Genomic DNA, 16,743 nt, shown 5'->3' on the forward strand with positions numbered 1-16,743 from the left:
GGTATGTTTAGCCTGGAAAAGAGAATCATAGAACTGTAGAGGTGAAAGGGAACCCAATGGTCATCTAGTCCAACACTGTGCAATGACTGAGAGGGGGCATGATAGCCATCTTCAAATATCAACAGGGCTGTCACATGGAAGAGAGAAGAGTTTGGATTTTATATCCCGCCTTTCACTCCCTTTAAGGAGTCTCAAAGCGGCTCACATTCTCCTTTCCCTTCCTCCCCCACAACAAACACTCTGTGAGGTGAGTGGGGCTGAGAGACTCCAGAGAAGTGTGACTGGCCCAAGGTCACCCAGCAGCTGCAGGTGGAGGAGCAGGGAAGCGAACCCGGTTCCCCAGATTACGAGTCCACTGCTCTTAACCACTGCACCACACTGGCTCTCAGGGAACAAGCTTGTTGTCTGGTGCTCTGCAGGGTAGGACCCGAACCAATGGATTCAAGTGGCAAGAAATGAGTTTCCAGCTCAACCTTTGGAAGAACTTTCTGATGGTGAGGTGTTGGACAGTGGAATAGACTTCCTCAGAAGGTGATGGACTCTTCTTCATGGGATGTTTTTCAACAGAGGTTGGGTGGCCATCTCTCCATGATTCTCTAGCTGTGATTTCTGCACTTTGGGAGTTGGACTAGATGGCACTTGGGGTCCCTTCCAACTCAACAATTTAATGATTCTACCCTAGGTTGCAGCAAGACCTTTCCATCTCAGGACCCTCTTCCCATGGATGTCTTTGAAGGCCATCCCAGTGCTGTAGCAAAATCTGAGATAGCTCAGTGGGTAAAGCATGAGACTCTTAATCTCAAGGTTGTGGGTTTGAGCCCTACGTTGCAGGGGGAAAAGATTCCTGCATTGCGGGGAGTTGGACTAGAAGACCCTCATGCTCCCTTCTAACGCTACAATTCTATGATTCTACCTCTGCTTTGAAACAGTCCTGGGAACATAAAAGTCAGGAGCTATCCTCCCTCCGCCCCCAGTAACCCACCTCTGTGCAGTGGGGACTCCAGTGCTGTGGATCTGAGAGGGCAGCCTGGAAGTTGGGCCTGGAGCTGTCTGTGGTGCTGGCTGATCTCTCCACGCTCTGAAAGGATGGTAATGACAAGTGAAGCACAAGAACAAGACAAGATGGTTTCGGGCAAATTCACAAGTTTAATTAAACGTGTTATCAACCAGCTTTTTGCCCTTGGAAGAGGTTTAGCAAGGAATGGGGTGGGGAGGGGGAGGAGAGGGATGTGTCTCCGCAGAGGATGATGTCACCTGCTGTTGGTAAATATTCAAGATCCGTGTTGTGAAGGCAGTTGGAACTTCTCCACACCTCGGTGGGAGAAGCTGAGCAGGCAGGCTGCCAATCATACCAGTAAGCGTCAGAAGGAAGCTGGTGGCCTCAGATGGTGCTTGGTGATCTGTAGAGCTGTGGGGTGTGCATGTGTGGGGGTGTCAACTGGGAGGTCATGGGGTTAAGAGCAACATACCCAGTGGGGTGGGGAGAGCAATGCTTCTCATCTTCCATTTCTGCCAGAAGTGTTTTCTGGATTCCAGGTTGACCTCTTTCCTCGTGTGTCTCTGAAGAACACAAATACCTCTCTAGAAATAGAAAAGAACATCTCCAGGGCAAGAACCACCCAGGAGCTTTGGGAATCTACTGTGTCCATTTCTGGTGGCGCCTCACCTCATCAAGAAGTGGAGTTGGAAAAGGTTTAGGAAAGGGCCACCAAAATGATCAAGGGGGTGGAGAGACTCCCCTCTGAAGAACGGCTGCAGTGTTTGAGACTTTTCAGATTAGAGAAAAGGAGGCTAAGAGGTGCCATCTTTGAAATTTATAGAATTATGCGTGGCCTGGAGAAAGTGGGCAGCAGGAAGATTTCCTCCCTCTTTCATAACACTTTCTGAATATCATAAGATGATGGGCAGATATCTAGAGCGAGCTATCGGTGGCTGCTGGTCACCATGGCTCTGCTCTGGCTGCTCTTGCGTTTGGGTCCTGCTTTTGGACTTCCCACTGGGACATCTGGTTGGCCTCTGTGAGAAAAGGATGCTGGGCTGGGTGGGCCATTGGCCTGATCCAGCAGGCGCTTCCTGTGTTCTTAAGAGCATCTTTTCCAAGAGGCCTGGAGACTCTCCCAGGCTTGAGGGCTCAGGAACCCAGGGAAGTGCCTGGTGCCCAGTTAGACCACTGTTGGTCCATGAAGAGGTTGAAGCTGGGACCTCCTGCATGCCAAGCAGAAGCTCTGCCTGGCAAACCACACAGCCAGAAGGAGGCTGTCGTGAAGCCCTGAATATCCCCAGCCATTCACAACTGCAAAGTCATTCCTGCTCACGGAGTGTGTGCAGAAAAGCTGGCTCGGTCCCTGCCAATTTGCAGCTACTGCTATTTGCATTTCATTATCTCTGGAACTATAAATACCCCCAACGTTATTTTCACAGCACTCGCGTGTGGTATTTGAACATTTTGCCAGTTAGCAGGAGAACGGGTGGCAGAAGGGATACTGGGCTCTCTGTTGCTCACTTCTGCACACATACACAGCACATTTGATATGAGAGACGGGAGTAAAGTGTGTCTGTGTGTGTTGCCCTTGCATGTCTAAAGGACCAGACATGCACACAGAGGCAGCTGCTGGGTGTGACTCCGTGAACCTAGGAGAATGAGCTCCCCAAATACTGATCAGTGATCACAGTTGCCAGCCAGTCTCACTGTGGGAAACCTGCAAGCAGGATTCGAGTGGGAGCAGTGGCGTAGCGTGGGTTGTCAGCACCCGGGGCAAGGCAAGTAATTTTTGCCCCCTAACCCGTGGATTTTAGCACGCCTGGCACCCCCCCCCTCCACAGTGGGCGGCGACCCGGCAGCTCGGATCGGATTCGCACAGCCAGCACTGCAGTGAGAGAGAGTGAGTGAGCCAGGTAGGGGCAGAGAGCTGCGAGTGCAAGCGCCCCCCCCCCCGATGTTGCGCCCGGTGCGGCCAGGCCCCCCCTGCACCCCCCATGCTACGCCACTGAGTAGGAGTCTCCTCTCCACCCATGTGGCTTCCAGCAACTGGTTCTGCTGGTTTTCCACTGGGGCATCTAGCTGGCCACTGTGAGGACAGAACTGGCTTTAGAAGAACGCAGTGCAAGTTCCCTGGCATCCAAGGAAGTAGGGCTGGCATTGTGAGTGCAGCTCAAGGCATGGGAGAAGAGGGATCCTGCCCACCCCAGGATGGGGCCTTGCCCCCTTCAGTGGGAGCTGCCCCCTTGGCCCCGATCCCCTCATCCAGATCCAGTTTGGAGACATGTCTGAGGAGGGAGGGAGAGTGTGTCGCTGCTGCTTACTATGCAGAGGTGCTTCCGGATTCTCTCCTTCCTGATAAGGCAGAGAGAGCAGAGGGAGAACTTGCCGCCTTCATCCAGACGGTTGGATGTGAGTGGGCAGGAAGGGCAGGTTGGTTTCCTGTCGGGGAGGAGAGGAGGCCCTTGTTCCAGGTGACCTTCAGAAGGACCTGGAGATTGCATGGCACTCAGTGGAGGGAAATTCCTTAGGGAGCTGCAGATGCTTTGGACAATCGACAAATTAATGGAGGAGAGGCCTATAGATGGGGCAGCAATGCTTCCAAACCCCAGTGGCTGAAAACCCAAAGAAGGAAGAGGGCTCTTGGGCTCAGATCCTGCCTGCAGGTTCCCCATATGGGCATCTGGTTGGCCTCTGTGAGAACAGGATCCTGGACTAGATGGGCCGCTGGCCTGATCCAGCTTCTGATGTTCTTATGTTCATCCTCTCCTTTATCCAGGCATCCTGAGGGGGTGTCAGGAGCCTGAGAGCCGCAGGAGGAGGGGGAGGACTCAGGAGACCTCCATATTCAGCTTTTGAAAATGAAAGCACACATCTTTTGCCTGCAGCTGAGCAGTGGGGTGTCTGTGTTCTGATGCCCCACTGCCTTGGGGGGCAATTCCCAGGGCTGGAGATTCCCTGGACGACCCTTTCATCTGCAGAGGATGTCTTCCTCCCAGGATTAAAGGGTGTCTCCTGCTCACACTTAGGAAGGTTTCTGCAGGGAACCAGGAAGCAGGGGTCCCCTCCTGCGGTTTCCAGCCACCAGTGTTGAGAAGCAAAGACTTGTCTCCCTTCCCTCGAGTGAGATGCACACGCAGGATTGATTCTTCTGTGTGTCATAACTGGCAGCGCTAGAGTTTTAAATGAAACCTCTTGGTTTGCCAGGGCAACCAAGAGGTGAGTGAGAGGGGGGAAATCAACTGGGTTCCCTACCGAAAACCCGGCTCTCTCTTTCACCGCCTGGCCCCCGCAGAGCTTGTTAACATTTCCTAGCAAATTCTCCTTCCCTTAATAGCCTCTTTCCATGGCAAAACCCAAACACCTCCTGCCCCTCTTGCCGTCCTTCAACTCCGCACATAATTGCATCCTTGCCCTGCTAAATGTTTCCTTCCTGCTTAATCTTTCCACTCGCTCGGCTCCCTTCATTACAGAGCATCTGAATTAAGAGTCCTTAATGGCCTCTTGTGGGGACCATTATTGAAGGTCTTGTGAACCTTCTAAAATGTGTTTCTGCCACCCCTGAGGAGCTCAGAGACCGAGCGCCTGCGTGGGCTCCCTGGGATCCTTCTTCCAGTCACAGGTGTGGACCAGGTTTCTCCTGGGTGGGGGGAGGAGGCCCTGGGAGGGGCCAGGAGATTTGGCAGGACAAGAACACTTCGCTTCGCTTTTTCAGCTCCCAACACTGGATTGTTGAAAGGCGAACTAAAACTGGAGACGGTTTTCACTAACAGAGCTGAAAAGGTCTTTTTGCACATCTTTGCACCCTTTGCAGAAACATGGACAGGTGACCTCGCTGAAGTGCCCTCCCTTGCTCACAGTGAATGGATGAAAAGCAAGAAGAATACGAGAAGAGCCTGCCGGATCTGGCCAATGCGGGCCCATCGAGTCCAGCATTCTCACAGTGGCCCACCAGACGCCTGTGGGACATCTTCAGGCAGGATTTGAGCACAAGAGCAGCTCTCCCCTCCTGTAGCTTCCAGCAACTGGGGTTCAGAAGCATTGGCCTGTGGAGGCAGAGCATAGTCATCGTAATCAGTAGCCGTTGAGTTCTCTTTTCAAGCCATTGAGGGAGGGGGTTCCATAGTTTAACTATGCAAAGTGTGAAGGACTTTCACTTTGCACAGGGTCTTCCTGCACCTTGATGTCTGCTTCCTCGCATTCCACGGGCACCAGACACCCATTTCCGGAGGGTGGTGTTTGTGGGATGTGATACATAAGTAGCAGTCAAGTACAACATTCCTTGTTTTCCTAGAGTGGGCATGCGGGGGAATGTTTGGTCCAGCGAGTCAAAAACTTCTTGTTTCCTTCTGGCTGGGACATACTTCCTTTGCATGTGACTAGAGGTGGGCGTGCCCTTACCTGTTCAGGTAACAAAAGGACAAGGCACTCAGCACACTCTCTCTTTTTGACTCCCTCCGTCATTGGAGCAGATTTTTTTTTTTAATATTTTATTAAGGATTTTCTTGTTTTACAGAAGTGTAGTGCCTCGTTTTTTGTTTGTTTTTTCCCTTTAACATTTTTACAAATCCATTTCATTTGTTGAGGCCTTAGGGGGAGAAGAAAAAAGAAAGAGAGAAGAAAAGGGGGGGTGGAGAGAGGGAAGATGGATGGGGGTGGGGTCGGGTGGTGGTGTTTCTATTATGTTTAATGTGTGTAGAGTTTGGTGTCAGCGTTGTTTGTGTTGTTCACTTGTGTTCCTTTGGTGGTGAGAGAGGTTGGGGTTGGCCTAGGGTGTGATTGTTTGCTTGTGATTGGCTGTGGTGATCTTTGTTTTCGTGTGTGAGTGAGGTGGGTGGGTGTTTTGGATCAGGTTAGCCATATTGATTTGTATGCTGTTGGTGGATTATTGTCATTGTCCTGTTGGGCTGTGTGTGTGATGCTCTGTTGGCTTCCAGCCAGGCACTTTGTCCTGGATCTTGGGCAAGTCAGTTGGGGGGGGGGAATGCACTTATTTGGTGGTTTCCTAAAGAAAACAATTCCAACAATTTTGGTGGGAGGAAAAATAGGGGACTTCCTAAAATGCTTAACAACTTTTGGGGTGTCCTGGTTTTTAGTTTTTGAAATATGGCAACACTCGTCTCCATGCTCACAGGAGGCAGGGAGGGGGGGTGCTGCACCCAGATGCAAATCCGCCACCCAACCCAGAGTGTCGCTTGAGGCAGCTGCCTCTGAGAGCCTCATGGGAGCCCTGGCCAGGGGTTGCTTGATATGCCACAGCTAATAATAGAGGTTAATTGAAACCAGCCAGAGAAGGAAACCAGCCACAGGGTCTGCGGGGCCATTAGAGAAGGAAGGCAAAAGCCGAGAAGTGAAGGAATAATTGAGGGGAACGGCAGGGAAGCCGAATTGTGGTTTCAGCCATGGAAGAAGAAGACGTTGAAAGGAGACCCACGCTTGGAACGTTATTTTTGGAGAGGGCCTCTCAAGTGGAGGTGACAAAAGGATGACATTTCAGAACTTAGCTGACAAATGAAAAAATAATGAGCCGCTGAGGCCAGATGGCATTCACATTGCATGAGAAAATGCAAGCTGCGCTCAAGTTATTTGATAGTTCATAGGACAGCCTACACACACACACACACACACACACACACACACACACACACACACACAATTGCTTCTGGGTGTTGCTGGACTCCAGCTCCCATCAGCCAGAATAGCCAATAGTCAGGGATGAGAATGAGGATGTGGAAGGAAGTCCTTCTCCGTGCATAGCTAAGCTTTGGAACTCACTGCTACAGGAGCCTGTGGTGGCCACCAACCTGGATGGCTTTAAAAGAGGGTTAGACAAGTTCATGGGGGAAGAGAGGCCTGTCGGTGGCTCATAGACATGGCTGGATGCAGCAGTGCTTCCAAATGCCAGTTGCTGGAAACCACAGGAGGGGAAAGGACTGCTTATAGAATGATGGAATTGTAGATGGAAAGTTCTTCCTGATATCCAGTTGGAATCCCCTTTCTTGAAACTTGAAGCCATTGGTTTAGGTCAGGGGTAGGCAACCTAAGGCCCGGGGGCCGGATGCGGCCCAATTGCCTTCTCAATGCGGCCCACGGATGGTCCAGGAATCAGTGTGTTTTTACATGAGTAGAATGCATCCTTTTAAAATGCATCTCTGGGTTATTTGTGGGGCATGGGAATTCATTCATTCCCCCCCAGAAAAATATAGTCTGCCCCCCCACAAGGTCTGAGAGACAGTGGACTGACCCCCTGCTGAAAAAGGTTGCTGACCCCTGGTTTAGGTCCTCCCCTCCAGAGCAAGAGAAATCAAGCTTGTTCCCTCTTCCATGTCCTTGAGATATCTGATGATGTTGTACCTATGGAAGTGGAGTCCCGCCCCCCCAATGTAGGATGCTTACTCTGCCTCTAACACCCCTCTGGAGTGTAGGGTACAAATGGGGCACTGTCTACTTCCAGATGTGTGGTTCCTCTGAGCAGGGGCGTCTTGCCCATAGAGGCAAGTGGTGCAAGGCGCCATGGCACCAAGTTCTGGAGGGCGCCAGGGAAGAGGCAGAGGCTGGACGCGGTGCCTCCTGGCATCAGCTCGCCTCCCTTGCCCGTCTCCACCATGCTACGCTGCGCCCGGAGCCTCCTTGCCGCTAGAGGAGCTGCCCTCCAGCCACTGCCTGCCCAGAGGGAAACGTGGAGGTGGGGGGCACCAGAGGGATCCTTGCACCACGGCGGCGCCAGATATGCTTAAGAGGGGCCTGCCTCTCAGTCTCTTTTCCAGACTAAACATAGCTCCTTCGACCATTCCTCACCATTTCCAGACCCTGGATCATCTTGGTCACCCTCCTCTGCACACCTTCCAGCTTGTCCACATCCTTCTTAATTTGTGGTGCCCAGAACTGGACACAGGACTCCAGGTGGGGTCTGACCAAGGCAGAAGAGAGTGGGACTTTTTTCTTTTGGCTGGATCTCAACAGGGAAAGGATGCTGATTCTGCTGATCAAAGTGGTCACAGTGGGTTCAGGCGAAGTGGTCTCAAGTGTTTATGGGCTTCACATACTAATAGTGACTCCTTAAACTGGACCCTCTAGCAAATCAGCAAGCGGTGCCGATTTCTCTTTCGGTTCCCCTCCCCCTCCCAGCACCTCCCTCTCTGCCCCCCCCTTTTTACACACACAGCAGAGGACGAAGATTGCCAGAGGGAGCAGAAGCAGAGGCTGCAGCATCTGGGTCGCTGGGGGATGCTGGCGGGGGCGGGGGGGGGCACAGTAAATGAAGCCTAGAGTTCCAGGAAGAGAGGAAAGAGCCTCTGCTCCTTTCCTGCTGGGGTTGCAAGGGTTAACCTGCTGCGTCTGCACATTAACCCTCAGCAGGCCATGGAGGGGGGTTGGGGGCTTTCCTGGGGATTCCCGCATCAAAGTGCCCGCTTGCCTGTGCCATTTTGGAGGCTGGGATCTGTCGGGGGGGGGGGAGTGGGCGGGGAAGGGGCTGCAATGCAGAGGCCAACATCTGCTCGCCTTGTCAGCTAAACTGGGGCAGTTCCGGAGGGAGAGCGAATCCACACACACTGAATTGAGGAGGGGGGAAGGGAAGAAAGGCGGAGGGGCGGGGGGGGGGCCGCGCTGATGCAGAAAAAGGAGCTCCGCACTCCTCTCCTGCAGGGAGGCTGGTGGGGAAAAGAAGAGGCTTTGCTTCGCTGACACTCAGAAGCCGGGAAGATTCGCTCAGGGTCCTCAGGCGCCTGCCAGTCATAAGAACATCAGAAGAGTTGATGGATCAGGCTCAGCGGCCCATCTAGCGCAGCATCCTGTTCTGACGGTGGACAGGCTCGTGAGAAGCCGACAAGCAGGAGATGAAGACAAGAGGACTCTCTGCTCCTGTGGTCTCCATAAGGACATCCGAGGAGCCCCCTGGACCAGGACAATGAATGGCCCATCTCGTCTCCTCCTGTGTTTCCTAGCAACCGTGATCCAACAGGCTCTCCTTGTGATGTGATGGTCTTTGTTGTCGTTTAGTCGTGTCCGACTCTTCTCGACCCCATGGACCAGAGCACGCCAGGCCCTCCTGTCTTCCACTGCCTCCCGCAGTTTGGTCAGACTCATGCTGGTAGCTTCGAGAACACTGTCCCACCATCTCGTCCTCTGTCGTCCCCTTCTCCTTGTGCCCTCCATCTTTCCCAAATCAGGGAGTCTTCTCTTCTCAGGAGGTGGCCAAAGTATTGGAGCCTCAGCTTCAGGATCTGTCCTTCCAGTGAGCACTCAAGGCTGATTTCCTTCAGAATGGATATGTTGGATCTTCTTGCAGTCCATGGGACTCTCAAAAGTCTCCGGCACCATAATTCAAAAGCATTAATTTTTCGGCGATCAGCCTTCTTGATGGTCCAGCTCTCACTTCCATACGTCACTACTGGAAAACCATAGCTAATGTTCTTAAGGGCAAGAAAGGGGACCTCCTCTTTGCACACAGAAAACTCTTCTTCTTTGGCGATCCCTCATAGCCGAGTAAGATTGTCTTCCATAAACACGGTTTTAACAGTGAGTCCGTAAGTGACTGTGGAGGCCAATTCTGGATCCACACGTCCTTCCACAGTGGGGACATTGGTTTCCGGGCGGGAGTTGATCATGGCGAGGGTTTTCCAGGCGTGCCTTCCTCTTAGCGCGTTTCTCCCTTGTGTTCTGAGTTTGAGCGTCTTCAAAACCCATGACACCTTTGAACACAGAAAACTAACCATTCAGGGACAAAAGATAGAGAAAAGCCCCTTCCTTCCTTCCTTCCTTCCTTCCTTCCTTCCTTCCTTCCTTCCTTCCTTCCTTCCTTCCTTCCTTCCTTCCTTCCTTCCTTCCCGTACCCCCATCTCTCCATGAAAGCTCTGCTGGATCGTGCCCCCTTCCATCCCTTTCCCTACCAGTAGATTTGTAAGAAAACCAGAGTGAGGAAGAGGTCTCTCTCTTTCTCATGCGCACCCACCCCGCTTCCTCCAAGGGCGCCTGGCGCAGAGCCGCCTCCCGGCCGAGGAGGCCTCTCGCTGAGCGTGGAGCCCTTGGAAAAGGAGCCATTTTGCGTGGAGCAAGGCTTGCTCTTTACAACAAGGCGAAGCACAAAGGCGTGTGCCAACGCGGAGGGCTCTTTGCCAAGAATACCAGGGCCTCGCTTGGAGAGAGAGAAAAGTTCTCGGCGGCGCAAGGAGTCGTTAATTACCCAACAATTAGGAGCAGATTGAAGCGGAGAAGGAGACGAGAGCGAAATGTCAGTATGAGCCGGGCTCCGTGATTTCCTGTTTGCTCATCGTACACCTGGCCTATTCTTCCAAATGTTCCTCCCTCATTAATTATGATAAAACCTTTCCAAGGCAGAGCAGAAGCATTTGTGGCTTCCAAAAATAAGTGTTTTGAAAATATTTAACTTCCGTGCGTCAGGCGTGATTGTGTTGGGAGACGTTCCCAGGTGCGGCTGCCTCTGTTGTGGATCCTCCTCCCGGCAGGAGGGAAAGGAAGGCGTCTTCCAGGAGCGGGAGAAGCGCAGGTGAGGCGGGTGCCCGCCCACCTGAGTCAGGCCATTCGCCCTTCCAGCCTGGAACCATCCAGTATCCCGGCGCCCCCTGGCCTGGAACAAGGCTGAGCATGGCCGCTGCCTTCAGGAAATAAGAAGAACTGTGCTGGATCAGGGCCAATGGCCTGTCCATTATTGCCTCCTCCCAGTTGCCAACCAGGCGCCCCAATGGGAAGAAGCCCACGAGCAGGATCTGAGCACAGGGGAATAAGAGCATAAGAAGAGTCCTGCTGGATCAAGCTCAGTGACCCATCTAGTCTAGGATCCTGTTGCCACAGTGGCCAACCAAATGCACCTCATGGGAAACAGCAATCAGGATTTGAGCACAAGAGCCCTCTTTCCTCCCAGGGTTTCCACTAGCTAGTATTCAGAAACACTGCTGCCTCTGACCACCATGGAGGCAAAGCATAGCTCTTGGGGCTAGTGGCCTTCAATAGCCCTTTCCTCCTCCAGGGATTTGTCTAATTCTGTTTTAAAGCCGTCTAGGTTGGTGGTCACCACTGCCTCCTGTGGCAGGGAGTTCCATAGTATGCACTGTGCAAAAAAGGGCTTTATTTTATCTGCCCTGGGTAAGTGCTGGAACCCCTGGTGTCTCTCATCACTCAGAGACTGAAGGCACCAATCACAGAATCATAGAGTTGGAAGGGAACCCAGGGATCATCTACTCCAACCCCCTGCAATGCAGGAATCAACTTCAGATGAATAATAATACTAATAATAATACTATTATTTATACCCCACCCATCTGAATTTCTCCAGCCACTCTGCAAAGCTTCCAGCAAAATAAAAATAATAAAATGTTAAATATTAAAGACTTCCCTGAACAGGGCTGCCTTCAGATGTCTTCTAAAAGTTGTGACATTCTTTATCTCCTTGACATCTGGTGGGAGGGTGTTCCGCAGGGAGGGTGCCACCACCGAGAGGGCTCTCTGCCTGGTTGCCTGTAACTTGGCTGCCTGCATTGAGGGAACCACCAGAAGACCCTCAGAAGTGGACCTCAGTGTCCAGGTTCAGCATCCTTCAACACCACAGGTGTGCCTGTTGTTACCTGGAAAGATGAGGGGGACCCCCAAATGTATGCTTTCCAAGTTCCTTCCTAGATGTTCCCTGAGGAATACCAACTGTGCAGACACAAATCCCACACCCCATGGTTTGAAGAAGGATGTCCTTTGTCTGTCCTGAACCTTCCAGCATTCAGCTTCCTGAGATGTCAAGGAGTCCCAGGGCCATGAGAGAGGGGGGAGGAAAACCTCTCTCTCCTTGGATATGCAACCAGTGTTGATGGATGGGCACACACACACACACACCCCACAGCCCCATCACCTCAGTTTTATTGTTCTTATTACAGTATTGTCTTGTCAGGTTGTGTACCGCCTTGTGCTATTTTATGTAAAAGTGCCGCTTTTGGATATTGAGAAAAACAAGCGAAGAGAGACCAAGCAACCCACTGCCAACAACCGCAGATTCCTCCTCCCGGCCTCCCAGTTTCACTGTAACAACCGGAAGCGGATCTGGCTTCCTCCCAACACAACCCCCCCTGCCCAGGTTTTTGCGAGGTCATTTTTGTTTTTGCATGAATGAGCTGGAGCTCAAATCTGGGGAAGCAAACAAGCCCCTGGTGAGCTGGTAAGACAGAAACACACAAAGGGCAGGAGATGGAATTATTCCATCTGGCTGAATCTCTTTTGTGGGCTTCTAAACTAATTTTGCATTGTTAGGACACGAGGAAACTCAGTTATGACAAGAGATTGAGAGAAATGGGCCTGCCTCATCACCAAAACGCTCTCCACTTTCCCTCCAGTCTCCCTCTCCTCTTCAGCTGCACTCATAGAATGGTAGAGTTGGGACCCCGAGGGTCATCTAGTCCAACCCCCTGCAGTGCAGGATTCCCAGCTAAAGCATCCCTGACAGATGGCCATCCAAAGTCGAGAGAGCCCACCACCTTTCCAAACAGTCTGTTCCATTGTCCAACACCTCTTAGCCCCAGAAGGTTCTTCTTAATGTTTCGCTGTAATCTCCTTTCTTGTCATTCAAACCCATCCTCTCTCGCCTTTGTATACCTGAAGGAGCGTCTCCACCCCCATCATTCAGCCCGGACACTGAGGTCCGAGGGCCTTCTGGCGGTTCCCTCATTGCAAGAAGCAAAGCTACAGGGAACCCTCCCTGTGGAACACCCTCCCACCAGATGTCAAAGAGATAACCAACTACCTAACATTCAGAAGACATCTGAAGGCAGCCCTTTTCAGGGAAGTTTTTAATGCGTGATATTTTATTTATTTATTTATTTTAAAAGATATTTATTGAAATTTTTAAACAATTAAACAGATTTCACATACATAGAAAATACAAAAGAAAATACATAGAAATACATAAGAAAAGAAAGGAAAAACATAAAAGTACTGTATAAGAAATAAGGGTGAAAAAAGTAAGAATAATATTATGTCAGAACTAAATGAAATGATACGAAGGGAAAAACTGGTGACATAATAATTGAAATGTATAATATATAATAAGATTCAAAAGAGGGTAAGATATTGCTGAATATGATTTTGTAAAAGAGAACACAGAAAAGGGAGATGTGAGGAAGTCAGGAAAGAGGCTTATGAAGGTAACAAGTTAATGCGTGATATTTTAGTGTATTTTGGTCTTTGTTGGCAGCCGCCCAGAGTGGCTGGGGAAACCCAGCCAGATGGGCGGGGGGACAAATAATAAATTATTATTGCTATTACTGCTATTACTGCTATTATTGTTATTAGTACCTGGGCTTACTGCCTGGAGGCTGCAGTTGCTCTCTTGCAAAGCTGGGCACCTGTCCTTCAGGAGCCAGCTGCACTCACAGCTCAGAACTTGAGCAGGACTCTGTGGGCGAGGAGTTTGATAGAGGTGTGGAAAGGAAGGGAAAGGAAGACACCATGAAATGCGGAGGAGAGAGAAGAAGTGGAGAAGGAGGAGAGGGAAAGCAAGTGATGCTTCCCCTCACTCCCCTCTTTCCCTCTCCATTCCTCCCCCTTTCATCAACACACATTTTCCCTCTCTTCCTCCTCCCCTCCATTTCCCTTTTCCCGTCTCCCTCGCTTCACCACCAACTTGGAGGGGTTCAAAAGGGATTCAGACACATTCGTGGAGGAGAAGGCTCCAGGCCACAATGGCTGCGTTCTACTGCCACTGTTGGAGGCTGTGTGTTCTCCAACATCCTGCTGATCAAAATCAGGACACTTTCTTTTTGGTCCTGAGCTCTCGCAGGAGCTAGCTGACTTGTGCAAGAGCGCTCTGGTCCGGCGCTCTGGCGTGAGCCAGAAAACTCACGCCAGAGTGCCAGTCCAAAAACCGGGACATTCCAGGATCCAGCTGGAAGCCAGGATGGCTTCTGTAATTCTGGGCTGTCCCACTCAGATCAGGATGGTTGAGGGGTCTGAGGTGAGGTTGTTGTGGTTTTGTATCCCAGTTGCTGGAAACCACAGGAGGGGAGAACCACTCTTGCTCTCAGGTCCTGCTTTGGGTCTCCTATTTGGAGCATCTGTGCGGCCATGGTGAGAGCAGGAGGCTGGAGTGGGTGGGCCTCCTTTGGCCTGATTCATCTGTTTTTATTTTCACTGCTAAATTGCCACTGGAGAGGCAGAGCTGAGTTGCACCACTCTCTGGATTGTGGTGTTGGCCTGGAAGAATCCTGAGCAGCCCAGGTGCATTTATTTCCACCAGGGAAGATTTTCCTCCTGTGCAAAACCTTTCCAGTTCCAGGAGACAATTTGGTTGCAAAACAGCACAAGCCTCACCCAGAGCCCTGATTGCAGCCCTTTGCATTGTTGCCGCCCGGCCGTGACTCCTTTCGCGGGTGCATTAAGAAATAAATACCTTTAAATGAGGTTGTCATCACTGCAATCATTCCTTGCCTTACAGAGCCTGAAATAACAAGATTGCCCTTTAAGTGTCTGATAGAAGTCTAGCACGGAGGTGTGATGCTCCTGAAAGGGTGGGCGAAGAAAAAATTATATAGTAAGATCAGCCCGAGGAGTTGGGGAAGTTTTGGATGTGAAGAAGGGGTGAGAGGCACCCTGGGGACCTAGTGGGAATAGGTTGGGTGGAGGTCACTGGGCAGGGGAGAGGGCACTTCCTTGCTATTCTTTGAAGACCCTCATTTTTTGCTCAATGCAGTGCCAGATTTACGTATAAGCTAAATAGGACCCCACTCTCTTGGGGCCCCCCAAAGAAATTCAAAGAAAAAACACCTGAGTGTACATTTCCAAAATATAAGATAAAAATGAATAAAATAAAACCTACATATAGCAACAGTGTTTTGTGTTGTGTAGGCTCCTATGATGTCAGTAATGGCCCCCGCCTGCTAGCCTGCTCCCTAAAATATCACTGCTTTGCTCCTTTCTATATATAGGGTGCCTATATTCTGCATGGACGGGTTGTAGGACAACATGTGCAAATGGCTTGAGATACCTATGAGGTCCATCAATTACCATATAGCATATATTCAACACAAAAAACAGTGACCATTTGTTGTTAACAAAGGACAGCTGGACAGATAAAGAGCCCCATTACCTTCAGTAGCTGAGGGCCTCATCAAACCTAAATCCAGCCCTGGCTCCATGGCAAAAGAACATCAAATTCACACAGGATTGGGTGTGTGTTGAAAGAGTGGTGGACCCAAGAAGAGCCTGCTGGATCAGGCCAATGGCCCCATCTGGTCTAGCATGTTGTCCTCACAGTGGCCAACCAGATGCATGCGAGAAACCCACAAGCAGGATCCACGCACAAGAGTCCTCTCCCCTCTTCCAATTTCCAGCAACGGGTATTCAGAAGCATTGCTGCCTCCTCAGCATCCCAGACAAGGGAGAGAAACTCCTAGCTGGGAAAGGAGAGGGGACCCCGGCCACAGTTTGGGCTCCAGCTAGAGGACCTCCTGGGTCCCTTCCAACTCTGCTATGATTCCATGATTCTAAGTTCTGCCCTGCTTTGGCTCAGCAATGGACACCGAGAGGCCCACTCCACCTGTGGGCTAGACGTCATCCTTGGACAGTGAGATGGCTCTGCAACCTCTGCAATCAGGATCTTGCTCATTTCCTAGAGTAAGACCAAGTTCATATTTCCGCCAAGGCAGGCAGGTTTCTGGGCCCATTTGACTTAATAAGCACCGCAGTCTCTTTGGAGCGCAAAACTGCATGCAGCTGGAAATGTGCCGTGGGTTTCTGAAGCATCCCAGAAAAGGTTGTCTTTGTGTATCCTCTTGGCTTGCCAAATAATGTCACTATTCAAAGGGAAAAACAGCCTGGAGGCAAAGGGGCTTTGAAGAGTTTTGTCCCTTCATATCCTGCCAAAAGAGGCACGGATCCCGCTTAACTTTTCAGACTTGGGAGTTGCAAAATGAAAACCTTTCTGTTTTCTCACAATATCCTCGCACCTTATTAACTGTAAGCCAGCCCTTGAGGGTGTGCTGATTCCTGGTTTTGTTTTTCAGGAGCTGTCTCTCTGTCCTCTCTGTCACACACTCTCACACAGCTGGGGGCCACTGAATTTTCTAAGCCAAGCTCAGCTGGGACCTCAGATTTCAAAAAGAGTCACTCACAATTCTGTTCAGGCATTCTGAGTGGTTTGGAGTTGGAAAGGCAGGAGATGGAAGGAACACTTGCTAGAGAGTGTGGCCTGCCTGCCACAAGCCGCAGCTTCATCTTCACAGGAGGGTCTGCTGTGGCCCCCAGCCAGGAAGGCATCCATAGAATTGCAGAGTTGGAAGGGACCCAAAGCTTCATTTAGTCCAACCTCCTGCAATGCAGTTCTGGCACAGGATTTGTGAGGTCACAGAGTGAGAGAAAAGACCCCACAGTATGCTGCCTTGCTCAGCCCCCTCCTGGATTCCTACGTCCAGTTCTGGGCACCCCACTTGGAGGAGGATATGGAGAAGCTGGAAGGTGTGCCAAGGAGGGCAGCCAAGATGATCAAGGGTCTGGAAAGCAAGCCTTGTGAGGAGCAGTTGAGGGAGTTGGAGATGTTTAGCCTGGAAAAGAGGAGAGCGAGAGGAGATATGAGAGCCATCTTCAGAAATCTCAAGAGCTGTCACATGGAAGAGGGAACATACTTGTTTTCTCCTGCTCTGGAGGGTATGACCCAAATGTGGGATGTAATCCACTGGGAGCAGTCAAGTACAACATTCCTTGTTTTGCTAGAGTGGACATGCGAGGGTATGTTTGGTCCAGCCAGTCAAAACTTCCTGTTCCTCCTGGCC

Source organism: Podarcis muralis, chromosome 1, assembly GCF_964188315.1.
Source record: "Podarcis muralis chromosome 1, rPodMur119.hap1.1, whole genome shotgun sequence".
NCBI lineage: Eukaryota > Metazoa > Chordata > Lepidosauria > Squamata > Lacertidae > Podarcis > Podarcis muralis.